Below are 12,669 nucleotides of genomic sequence, written 5' to 3' on the forward strand. Positions count from 1 at the left end.
TTGCTGCTTTCTCCATTGTGCATAGCTCTGTCAGATGAGGCTAGCGGGGAGACGATGGGGGATGAAAGGCATTGTTAGGCATTTATATGAACCCTCCATCTTTACCTCTAATTGCCACATTAATCCTGAGTAAATGCTGTCCTCCACCCTCTGAAATGCTGTCCCTGTTTGACTCCCCTGTGACAGGCTGAAGAATGGTCCACAAACTTGTCCACCCACATCAAACTCACTGGGACTTTGTATGTTAACTTATGCGGCAAAAGGGACTTTGCAGGTAGGATAAAGTTAAAAATTCTGAGATTGGAACATTATCCTGGGTTGTCCCAGTGGGCTTAATATCATCACAAGTGTCTTTATAAGAGGAAGGCAAGAGAGCTACAGCCAGAGAGAGAGATGTAAGGATGAAACAGAGACCACGGGGACAGAAGGAGGATGCACTGCTGGCTTAAAGATGGATGATGGGGGGGAAAGACAAGATGGCGGACTGAAGCCAGCTTTCCACAGAGGCTCCCGTCCAGAAGGAAAGTTAAGGGACAAAAATTTAGTAACTATCTTGGTGGATTTGAGCTGCACCGAGAGAGAAGGTTGAAGAACGCACATCAACACCACTGAGGCAAGCTGTGATCACAAGGACGCAAACCAAAGGTAAAAAATCCATCACCAAGCGGACAGGAGTCCCGGAGTCCCCGTCCCCCATGAGACTGGCTCAAGAGCTCCACAATTAAACAAACAGGCAGAAATTAAAGGGCCTCCCACTACACTCCACAGGAGAGACCTTCTAAAAACTGGACCTACCTCCCCTACTAGGGTGCCATGGCATTCTCCTGCCAGGCATAAAACTGTATAAAACTCTAAATATCCTTTGCTGGCAACCCTGAACCCCCAACACTCCCCCCCACTCACACTGAGGTCTGGAGGCCTGTCCCCCAGGAGTTCGGATTCTTGGGTGATTTATCAAGGGGAGTGGACAGTCCCCGAGCTGCAACTGGTCAGCGCTGACTCTGAGGCACACGAGTGGGGAGAGGGCACTCAGCTGAGGGGGAGTCACGCCTCGGTGGCACTTCCCTGCGGTGCGGTGCAGCAGCCCTCTCCGGGCAGCAATATGGCCAGGCATAAAACTGAGTGAAACTCTAGCTTCCCCGCTGAGCTCCCAGCATTCCCCCCCACTCTCACTCGGGGTCTGGGGGCCTGTCCCCCAGGAGTTCGGATCCTTGGGTGATTTCTCAAGGGGAGTACACAGTGCCCGAGCTGTGACTGGTCAGCACTGACTCTGAGACACGCAAGGGAGAAGAGGGCACTCGTCTGAGGGGGAGTCACACCTCCGTGGCACTTCCCTGCTGGCACGGTGCAGCAGCCCTCCTTGGGCAACAATTCAGCCAGGCATAAAACTGAGTAAAACTGTAGCTTCCCCGTTTCCAGCACTGAGCTCCCAGCACTCCCCCCAACTCTCACTTGGGGGCCTGGGGGCCTGCCAGATTCTTGGGAGATCTCTTGAGGGGTGTGGACAGAGCATAAACTGCAGATGGTCAGTGCTGACTCTGGGGTGCAAGACAGAGGAGAAAAGGGTCGGCTGGGTGCCCACACCAGAGTGACAGTTCCTGGAGGCAGATCAACAGCCGTTTTTCTTTAACAGCAAAACGGCTCACTTCTGGATATTCTGAAGCCACACTCCTGTCTCCCTGGGCAACCAGAGGAGGCCACCAGTGAGCAAAGGATTTGCCTGAGGCTGCTTACAAACCCAGGAAGCTTCCAGGGCAGGGCCGACTCAGAGAGGTAATCAGACACAAACCTCCAGCAGCAAAGACGTTTGAACTCGGAACAGCCTGTCTTCTGCAGGCGATTTTAGCAAACACAGAGACAGAATCCTGCAAAGTTGTCTGTTCTGTTCTGTTCTGTTCTGTTAGCAACATCAATCAGGGACGGGGCTAAGCCTGAGTGAACACCTCCCCCCCCACCTGCATCAAGCACTCAAAGATGTCAGGCCCCATCTCCTCCTGCTAGATAGCCGCAGACTGCAGGAGCCTGGCAGATTTCCTTGCGATTCAGGCAGGTGCAAACCCCTGGAGTATCTCTTCACTACAGGAAACTGGGTTAGCCATCTGCAGAGATACCAGTGACTGGGTCCGACAGAGGGGCAAAGTGGGGAAGGAGACATCAACCTTCTCAGACTGATCTATTTGCTAGGTGGCTCCTCCTGACTCCACGTAGCACTGGAGTAAGCCATATCAGAGTAGTCACCAGACCCCAGTGATCCAGTTCCCAGAGACCTCTTGAACTCTCCCACCCGAGACAGGTGCCAATTGAGACAATCTATTTGGACCTTTTGAACTGAACTAAGAGACTGAGGACTTTTCAGGTGGTGCCCTGGGTATGCGGTTGTAGGAAGGTTTGATTTTCCTTTTCCAATTGGTGCCAGAGGTGGGCAGGCCAGGTGACTTAATTGCTGGTTTTTCCACACAGCTGAGACTTCAAGCCAGAGTAAATGTTACAATAGGATTGAACAGAAATCAGCTGAAAACAAGACAGAACCACTTAGCCCCACCACACAAGACAGGGCCCCAGTTTCCCAGGCCACAACCCTGTACGGGCCCTCGATAAAGCCCCAAGGGAAAAATCAAAGGGAGTAAAATAACCATGGGGCGGAATCAGCAGAAAAACTCTGGTAACATGAATAACCAGAATAGATCAACCCCCTCCCCAAGAAAAGATACGGCAGATGTAATTGAAGATCCCATTCATAAACAATTGGCTGAGATGTCAGAAATCGAATTCAGAATTTGGATTGCAGACAAGATTAATAAAATGGAATTAGGAATTCGAGGAGAAATTCAAAAGTTGTCTCAAGAATTTAACGAATTTAAAGACAAAACGACCAAAGACTTAGACACACTGAAGCAAGAATTTATAGCCCTCAAAGATACGAAAAATATAGTGGAATCCCTCAGCAACAGAATGGAGCAAGCAGAAGAAAGGATTTCCGACATTGAAGATAAAGTCTTTGAACGCTCCCAATCTCTCAAAGAGGAAGAGAAATGGAGAGCAAAAACGGATCACTCACTCAGAGAACTCTCAGATAATTCGAAGAAAAGCAATATACAAATAATTGGGTTTTTCAGAGAATGATGAAGTGGCCTCGAAGGGCACAGAGGCCCTTCTGCATGAAATTATGAAAGAAAATTTTCCAGACATGCCTAGAGAATCTGAAATTCAGATAGCAGACAGCTTCAGAACCCCAGCACGATTCAACCCCAATAAGTCATCCCCCAGGCATATCATAATTAGCTTCACTAAAGTTAACATGAAAGAGAAGATTCTCAAAGCAGTCCGGCGAAAGAAAACTATTACATACAAAGGTAAGAATATTAGAATAACTGCAGATCTCTCTGCTGAAACTTTTCAAGCCAGAAGAGGGTGGTCATCAACTTTTAATCTCCTAAAGCAAAATAACTTTCAACCCAGGATCTTGTATCCAGCTAAACTGAGTTTCATTTATGATGGAGAAATTAAATACTTCAATGACATTCATATGTTGAAAAAATTGGCCATAAGTAAACCAGCTCTTCAGGATATTCTCAGACCTATCCTCCACAATGACCAACACAATCCTACACCACAAAAGTAAACTCGGATCAGAAACTTCGGATCAAACTCCAACTTCCACACTGGAGAAAGGATTAAAAATGTCCACTGGACCTTTGAAAAACTCGATTCCCAAAATTCCACCAGACTTATCAATACTCTCCATTAATGTGAACAGCTTAAACTGCCCTCTAAAGAGGCATAGGTTAGCTGACTGGATACAAAAACTCAAGCCAGATATTTGTTGCATACAAGAGTCACATCTCAACTTAAAAGACAAATACAGACTCAGGGTGAAAGGATGGTCATCCATATTTCAGGCAAATGGTAATCAGAAAAAAGCAGGTGTTGCAATATTATTTGCAGATACAATAGGCTTTAAACCAACAAAAGTAAGGAAGGACAAGAATGGTCACTTCATATTTGTTAAGGGTAATACTCAATATGATGAGATCTCAATTATTAATATCTATGCACCCAACCAGAATGCACCTCAATTTATAAGAGAAACTCTAACAGACATGAGCAACTTGATTTCCTCCAGCTCCATAATAGTTGGAGATTTCAACACTCCTTTGGCAGTGTTGGATCGATCCTCCAGCAAGAAGCTGAGCAAAGAAATCTTAGATTTAAACCTAACCATCCAATATTTAGATTTAGCAGACATCTGCAGAACATTTCATCCCAACAAAACTGAATACACATACTTCTCATCAGCCCACAGAACTTACTCCAAAATTGACCATATTTTAGGTCACAAGTCTAACCTCAGTAAATTTAAAGGAATAGAAATTATTCCTTGCATCTTCTCGGACCATCATGGAATAAAACTTGAACTGAATAACAACAGGAATCTGCATACTCATACAAAAACATGGAAGTTAAATAACCTTATGCTGAATGATAGCTGGGTCAGAGATGAGATCAAGAAAGAAATCGCCAATTTTTTGGAACAAAACGACAATGAAGACACAAACTATCAGAACCTCTGGGACACCGCAAAGGCAGTTCTAAGAGGGAAATTTATAGCACTGCAAGCCTTCCTCAAGAGAACAGAAAGAGAGGAAGCTAACAACTTAATGGGACATCTCAAGCAACTGGAAAAGGAAGAACATTCCAACCCCAAACCCAGTAGAAGAAAAGAAATAACCAAAATTAGAGCAGAATTAAATGAAATTGAAAACAAAAGAATAATACAACAGATCAATAAATCAAAAAGTTGGTTTTTTGAAAAGGTCAATAAAATAGATAAACCTCTGGCCAACCTAATCAGAAGAAAAGGAGTAAAATCTCTAATATCATCAATCAGAAACAACAAAGACGAAATAACAACAGACTCGTCAGAAATCCAAAAAATCCTTAATGAATATTACAAGAAACTTTATTCTCAGAAATATGAAAATCTGAAGGAAATTGACCGATACTTGGAAGCATGTCACCTTCCAAGTCTCAGCCAGAATCAAGTGGAAATACTGAATAGGCCCATATCAAGTTCGGAAATATCATCAACTTTACAAAACCTCCCTAAAAAGAAAAGCCCGGGACCAGATGGTTTCACGTCAGAATTCTACCAAACCTTTAAAGAAGAATTAGTACCTAATCAACCTGTTCCAAAAGGTAGAAAAAGAAGGAAGACTACCTAACACGTTCTATGAAGCAAACATCACCCTGATCCCCAAACCAGGAAAAGACCCAACAAGAAAAGAAAATTATACACCAATATCACTAATGAATATAGATGCAAAAGTATTCAACAAGATCCTAACAAACAGAATCCAGCAACACATCAAACAAATTATACATCATGACCAAGTTGGTTTTATCCCAGGGTCTCAAGGTTGGTTCAATATACGTAAATCTATAAATGTAATTCAGCGCATAAACAAATTAAAAAAACAAAGACCATATAATTCTCTCAATCGATGCAGAAAAAGCTTTTGATAATATCCAGCATCCTTCATAATCAGAACACTCAAGAAAATTGGTCTAGAAGGGACTTTTCTTAAACTGATAGAGGCCATCTACAGCAAACCCACAGCCAATATCATATTGAATGGAGTTAAATTGGAATCATTTCCACTCAGATCAGGAACCAGACTAGGCTGCCCATTGTCTCCATTGCTTTTTAACATTGTAATGAAAGTTTTAGCCACCGCAATTAGGGAAGAAAAGGCGATCAAGGGTCAGAAGAGATCAAACTTTCACTCTTCACAGATGATATGATTGTGTATCTGGAAAACACTAGGGACTCTACTACAAAACTCCTAGAAGTGATCAAGGAATACAGCAGCATCTCAGGTTACAAAATCAACATCCATAAATCAGTAGGCTTTATATACACCAACAATAGTCAAGTTGAAAAAGCAGTTAAGGACTCTATCCCATTCACAGTAGTGCCAAAGAAGATGAAATATTTGGGAATTTACCTAACAAAAGATGTGAAAGAGCTCTATAAAGAGAACTATGAAACTCTAAGAAAAGAAATAGCTGAAAATGTTAACAAATGGAAAAACATACCATGCTCATGGCTAGGAAGAATCAACATTATTAAAATGTCCATACTACCCAAAGCAATATATAATTTCAACACACTCCCTATTAAAGCTCCGCTGTCATACTTTAAAGATCTTGAAAAAACAATACTTCATTTTATATGGAATCAGAAAAAACCTCGAATAGCCAAGACATTACTCAAAAATAAAACAAAACAGGAGGAATCACGCTACCAGACCTCAAACTTTACTACAAATCGATAGTGATCAAAACAGCATGGTATTGGCACAAAAACAGAGAAATAGATATCTGGAACAGAATAGAGAACCAAGAGATGAATCCAGCTACTTACCGTTATTTGATCTTTGACAAGCCAATTAAAAACATTCAGTGGGGAAAAGATTCCCTATTTTACAAATGGTGCTGGGTGAACTGGCTGGCAACCTGCAGAAGACTGAAACTGGACCCACGCCTTTCACCATTAACTAAGATAGACTCTCACTGGATTAAAGATTTAAACTTAAGACATGAAACTATAAAAATACTAGAGGAGAGTGTAGGGATAACCCTTGAAGAAATCGGTCTGGGCGAGTATTTTATGAGGAGGACCCCCCGGGCAATTGAAGCAGCTTCAAAAATACACTACCGGGACTTAATTAAACTAAAAAGCTTCTGCACAGCCAAGAACACAGTAAGTAAAGCAAGCAAAGAGCCCTCAGAATGGGAGAAGATATTTGCAGGTTATATCTCCGACAAAAGTTTAATAACCAGAATCCACAGAGAACTCAAACGCATTAGCAAGAAAAAAACAAGGGATCCCATCGCAGTCTGGGCAAGGGATTTGAAGAGAAACTTCTCTGAAGAAGACAGGCACACGGCCTTCAGACATATGAAAAAATGCTCATCATCTTTAATCATCAGAGAAATGCAAATCAAAACTACTTTGAGATATCACCTAACTCCAGTGAGACTAGCCTACATCACAAAATATCAAGACCAGAGATGTTGGCATGGATGTGGAGAAAAGGGAACACTTCTGCACTGCTGGTGGGAATGCAAATTAATACATTCCTTTTGGAAGGATATATGGAGAACACTCAGAGATCTAAAAATAGATCTGCCATTCAATCCTGTAATTCCTCTGCTGGGCATATACCCAGAAGACCAAAAATCAGAACATAACAAAGATATTTGTACCAGAATGTTTATTGCAGCCCAATTCATAATTGCTAAGTTGTGGAAAAAGCCCAAGTGCCCATCGATCCATGAATGGATTAATAAATTGTGGTATATGTACACCATGGAATATTATGCAGCCTTAAAGAAAGATGGAGACTTTACCTCTTTCATGTTTACATGGATGGAGCTGGAACATATTCTTCTTAGTAAAGTATCTCAAGAATGGAAGAAAAAGTACCCAATGTACTCAGCTCTACTATGAAACTAATTTTGGGCTTTCACATGAAAGCTATAACCCAGTTACAACCTAACAATAGGGGGAAGTGGGAAAGGGAGGGGAGGGAGGGTGGTGGTGGGTAGAGGGAGGGGGATTCGTGGGATTATACCTGTGGTGCATCTTACAGGGGTATTTGTGAAACTTGGTAAATGTACAATGTAAATGTCTTGGCACAGTAACTGAGATAATGCTAGGAAGGCTATGTTAACCATTGTGATGAAAATGTGTCAAATGGTCTATGACGCGAGTGTATGATGCCCCATGATCATATCAATGTACACAGCTATGATTTAATAAAAAATAAATAAAGATGGATGATGGGGCCACAAGCCAAGGAATACAGGGAGCCTCTTGAAGCCAGGAAAGTCACAAGAACGGATTGTCCAGTAGGAGCACACCCAGCCAACACCTTGACTCATCTCAGAGTTCCCACATCCAGGACTGTAGGACAATAAATCTGTGCTATTTCAAGCCACCAGGTTTGTGGTGATTGGAATGACCAGCAGTTGTAAACTAACACAGCTCCATTTGCTCTTTAAGAACAAAACACAGGAAACAAATTTGGTTTCCTCACCTTGGCAATTTCCTTGAGGTAAGCGTTGATAAAGTCTCTTGTTTCATCAGGGTTCCAATCTCTCTTGTACTTTTCAACAATATGAGAAATGAACAATATCAGTCTTTCCCAGTTTCTGAAGATAGTTTGGTGGGGACCAGGAAGGAACTTCAGTATCCATGGAAGGAAATTGTAGAGCTGATGGAGAAAAACAGAACAATCGTGGAGACAACGTGGCCCCACATTCGCCTACAACATAAAAGAGACCAACATTTCTTTCCATACCTTTCATTCACTCACACTGAAAGCTTGGTCATCCTTGACCCCCTTTTTTCACTGTCACCCCTCTAGCTGTGCAGAATATAATATTTTTATTATTTTAATATATTAAATAATCTTATTATTTAATTTATTATTATAATATTATGATATTACCAAGAATTTCTCAAGTTGGTCAATACAAAATTAATAATTTTATGTCAATTACAAAGAGGGAGAAATGGAATTACAATGTCACCTATTTGAATTCCGTAAAAAAATAGTGCATGTATGCAACGGTCATCAATTAATATTTGTAAACATGAGGTAAAAATTGTAAGGGGGATGATATATGTGAGTGTGGTAATAGGCAAGTCAGAGCCATGGTAGCTGAACCCTCTGATCTATATTGTAACATGAGACAACCTGACATTAAGTACCACTTAGAAAGGAGCCTTAGAAAAATAGAATCGTATTTTGATCAATGCTCTAGATTTAGTTTCTAATGTACTTAAAATATGGGAATAGAAGAACATGTTAAAAACCAGAGGAACACAATCAGTAAAATCCAGAACATGGAAAACTCTACAGAGCAAGTGACTCAAATTTATCAATAAACAATTTGTAAAAAAACAAAAAAAGAAAAAAGAGAGAGAGAGGTGGGAAGGAAGCCATGGCTTAAATGATCCTTAAGGGACACCTTAGCCAAATATAATATATGGGCTTGGTTTTAATTCTGATTGATAGAGAACCACCAATCCCCCCCCCCGCCACCCCACTTATGAGACATCTAGGGACACCTGAGCAGTGGCTAGGTGTTTGAAGGCATTACATAATTATTGTTCATTTCTCAGGTACATAACATTTTATTGCAGTAAAAATGGGTCCTTTATGAAATATACATTGCAATATTTATAGATCAAACCACTGAGGTATGTAATTTGCTCCAAATAACTCCGGGAGGGATGGCATGGAGACTGGTGAACTGCGGTTAGTCACATGTTGATCATTGTTGGAGTGACTGATAGTACACAGTGATTCATGACTGTCCTCTCCTACTTTAGGTACATTTGCAATCGTCAAAAATAAAGTACGTTTTTTCAAGACTGAGACAATGTTTTAAAATTTTGTCAGCAGTCAATTCTTTTTCTGAGAACACTTAACATTTATCAAATACACACATGCATACACATATAAACACACACACACGCGCGCGCGCGCCAAGGTAATTTCAGGAATAAGGCATAAAGAAAGAAGCAAATGCAGGGATGAACTCAATACTCGGTAGTAAATTTTCCTTCAAGAGTGTCTTTCAAATTCAGGAAAGTGTCTGAGATACTTAGTAGCTATGTATGGTCTTTGACAAACTCAGAGGCCTACAGAGTCAAAAATTGGGGTGCAGAGCCTACCAAGGAAGAAGTGTGATTTCAACCCCAAAGGGATATACCCTGTGAAATTATTAGGTTGATAATAGCAAGTGTTGGTGTACATGTAAGTAGCATAACCAATTTGAGCATTTTTTATATCCAAGAGAACACAAGAGAGATAAGTGCATATGTCCACAAGGTATAGAAAGAAAGCTGCCTCACCTGGTTGGCAAATGAAGTCTCCATACATGTGATCTCATCCAGTATCCTCAGCATCTCCTGAAAGTGACCATCCTGGTACTCAAATCGCTTCCCAAAGGTGATGGAAGAAATGATATTGGAAACTGCATTGTTGATTTTGAAGCGAGGGTCAAAAGCTGTCTTGGAGGTGGAGGAAAGACAAGATGGATCCTTCCCATGGGTTATTTTCTAGTTCCTATAGGGAGTCTCCTCTCTATGAATGGGACATACTTAGTACAGAACCATTTTTGAGAGCTGGCCACACCATCCTACATGGGTTTGATGTACAGCAGGTGCTCAGTCAATGCCACAGTCAGACTCATGAGCAGGGTTTAAATTCAGTAATGTGTTCATTGCCCATCTTCGTGCATTTAAATCTAGAACTCCTTGAGGTCAAGGTTATGGTTAGTTGTTCACTGTTTCATCCTCACAACTTAGCACAGTGCTGGGCACAGAGGAAGCACCTAGGCACTGTATAAATATCCCTTAAATGAACAAATGGGCCAGAGTCTTCTACATCTGTCCTAGAGATGCTCACCGTTCTCCTCTTTTATTGCCTCAACCAGGTGGCAGACCTCCTCCTGAATGTGTTCCTCTAAGCTCTTCCTTCCAAAACCAAGGTTCTTCAGTGCTGTCAGGGTGAACCTTCTTTGCTCCTTCCACACCTCCTTCCATACCTTTGGACAAGACAAATCTTGGGGGAAAAAAGTCAATATGATGGTTTTCTTGTTCAGTAATGGGAATATCCAGCAAATGGTATGAGGATGTGTGTCAGATGGAGGGAAAGGGAAGAGAATTAAGGCACTTGAAAACTGTTCAGAGAAATCACCCTAAAGCAGTGGACATAAATAATGTGCTTGGTAGGTGAGGCACATTAGTGAATATTTTTATGTGTTGCATAATTTAGCAGTCAAACACATTCTAAGGATAGTTACAATTATTACCATAACTCTCCCTCATTTAACTAATGAGAAAAATCAGAAGCAAAAGATAAAGTAAATGTTGTAACATCACACAGTTAGTGCATAGCTAAATAGGTGTTCAAACTCATGTCTCCCTCATCTAAAGCCCAAGCTTTGATTATTACCCACATAAGTAAAGTTAAGTACTTTTGTTATACTAATGCTAAGCATGCACTCATGGAAAATATAAAGTCCATATACTTGAGTAGAGAAGCTTGATAGAAGAGTTGAGAAGCTTGATAGGAGAGTTCTTGTCTGAGCCAGACCTTAATAGATGAAAGAATAACTCAAGAAAGCAAGAGGAGGAAATATTCCATACAGAAAAACAAATTGGGAAAGGGAAAAAAATCTTGATGTGTTCAACAGATGATCATCTGTGTCATATTACAGGTAATGCCAAGCTCCTTTCCTTGTCTTCACCTCCAGACCAGTGCTGCTCATCTCCTTTGATACGTAACTTTGGCTTCCATCACCCAATGAAATGGCCCTTCTTGCTGTCAAGTCCAAGGATAACTTCTGACCCCATTTTACTAGATCTTTCAACAGTATTAGACACTTCTTTCTGGAAATATTCTCTTCCAGGGGTGCTGAGGATACCACACTTTCCGGATTTTCTTCCTAATTCTCTGCCAGAAAGTTCCCATATCTTTTGCTGGTTCATCTTCTTCTGTTAAATATTGAAATGGTGGAGGATTTCAAAATTAGGTCTATTCTTTAAAATTTGTTGAGGTTTGATTTGTATCCTAGGATATGATCTATTTTGGAGTAAGTTCTATGGGATGATGATAAAAATGTCTATTGTTTAGCTTTGGGATGGTGTGTTCTGTACAGCTTTTCAGTTTAATGAAGTTGAGACGACTGTGCCAAGAAGATGACAACCAAAGCAAATTGACAACCTTTGGAATGAGAAAAGATACTTGCATATTATGAATTGGACAAAGGCTTGATAACTAGGATCTATAGAGAACTCAAATTAATCAACAAAAAAAGAGCAAACAATCCTATATATCACTAGGCAAGAGATATGAATAACCTTCTTTAAGCAGCAGTTATCAACCTGTGTGTCACAACCCATAGAAACAGTATTAAAGGAGGCACAGCATTAGGAAGGTTGAGAAACACTGCTCTTTAAGGAAGACAAATGAATGGCTAGCAAACATATGAAAAAATGCTCATAGTCCCTAATCAGTAGAGAAATACAAATAAAACATCCCCTTAGATACCACCTTACCCTAGTAAGATTAGCCCACATCACACTGTCCCAAAGTTGTAGATGCTGGCACGGATGTGGAAAGAGGGAAATACTTTTACACTTGTGGTGAGTTTGCGAACTAATGCAGCCTCTTTGGAAAGACATATGGAGAATTCTCAAAGATCTCAAAATAGATTTCCCACTTGACCCCACAATCCCACAACCAGGCATCTACCCTGAAGAAAAAAAATCATTTTATTATAAGGACATTTGCACTTGATTGTTTATTGCAGCTCAAATTTACAATTGCCAGGATGTGGAAACAACCTAAATGCCCATCAACTCAGGAATGGGTTAACAAATTGTGGTACATGCACACCATAGAATACTATTCAGAGATAAAAAGATGGTGACTTCATATCATTTGTGATATCCTGGATGGAGCTGCAACACATGCTTCTCAGTAAAGAAGCACAAGCACGGAAAAGCAAGTATCTAATGTGCTCAATACTAATATGAAGCCAGTGGATAATCGGATGCATGCCCAGACAGGAGAAAAACTCATTTCA

The 12,669-nt window shown here is 40.9% G+C and overlaps 1 protein-coding gene and 1 pseudogene across 1 annotated transcript in view; both read right to left on the minus strand.

Moving 5' to 3' along the window:
* The window catches only part of LOC128574827 (cytochrome P450 2J2), a 90,556-nt gene that overhangs the window by 76,099 nt on the left and 1,788 nt on the right, over window positions 1–12,669 (minus strand). The window lies entirely within an intron of this gene.
* The window catches only part of LOC128574740 (cytochrome P450 2J2-like), a 41,737-nt pseudogene that overhangs the window by 26,728 nt on the left and 2,340 nt on the right, over window positions 1–12,669 (minus strand).

Source organism: Nycticebus coucang, chromosome 22 (assembly GCF_027406575.1).
Source record: "Nycticebus coucang isolate mNycCou1 chromosome 22, mNycCou1.pri, whole genome shotgun sequence".
In the NCBI taxonomy this organism is placed as follows: Eukaryota; Metazoa; Chordata; class Mammalia; order Primates; family Lorisidae; genus Nycticebus; species Nycticebus coucang.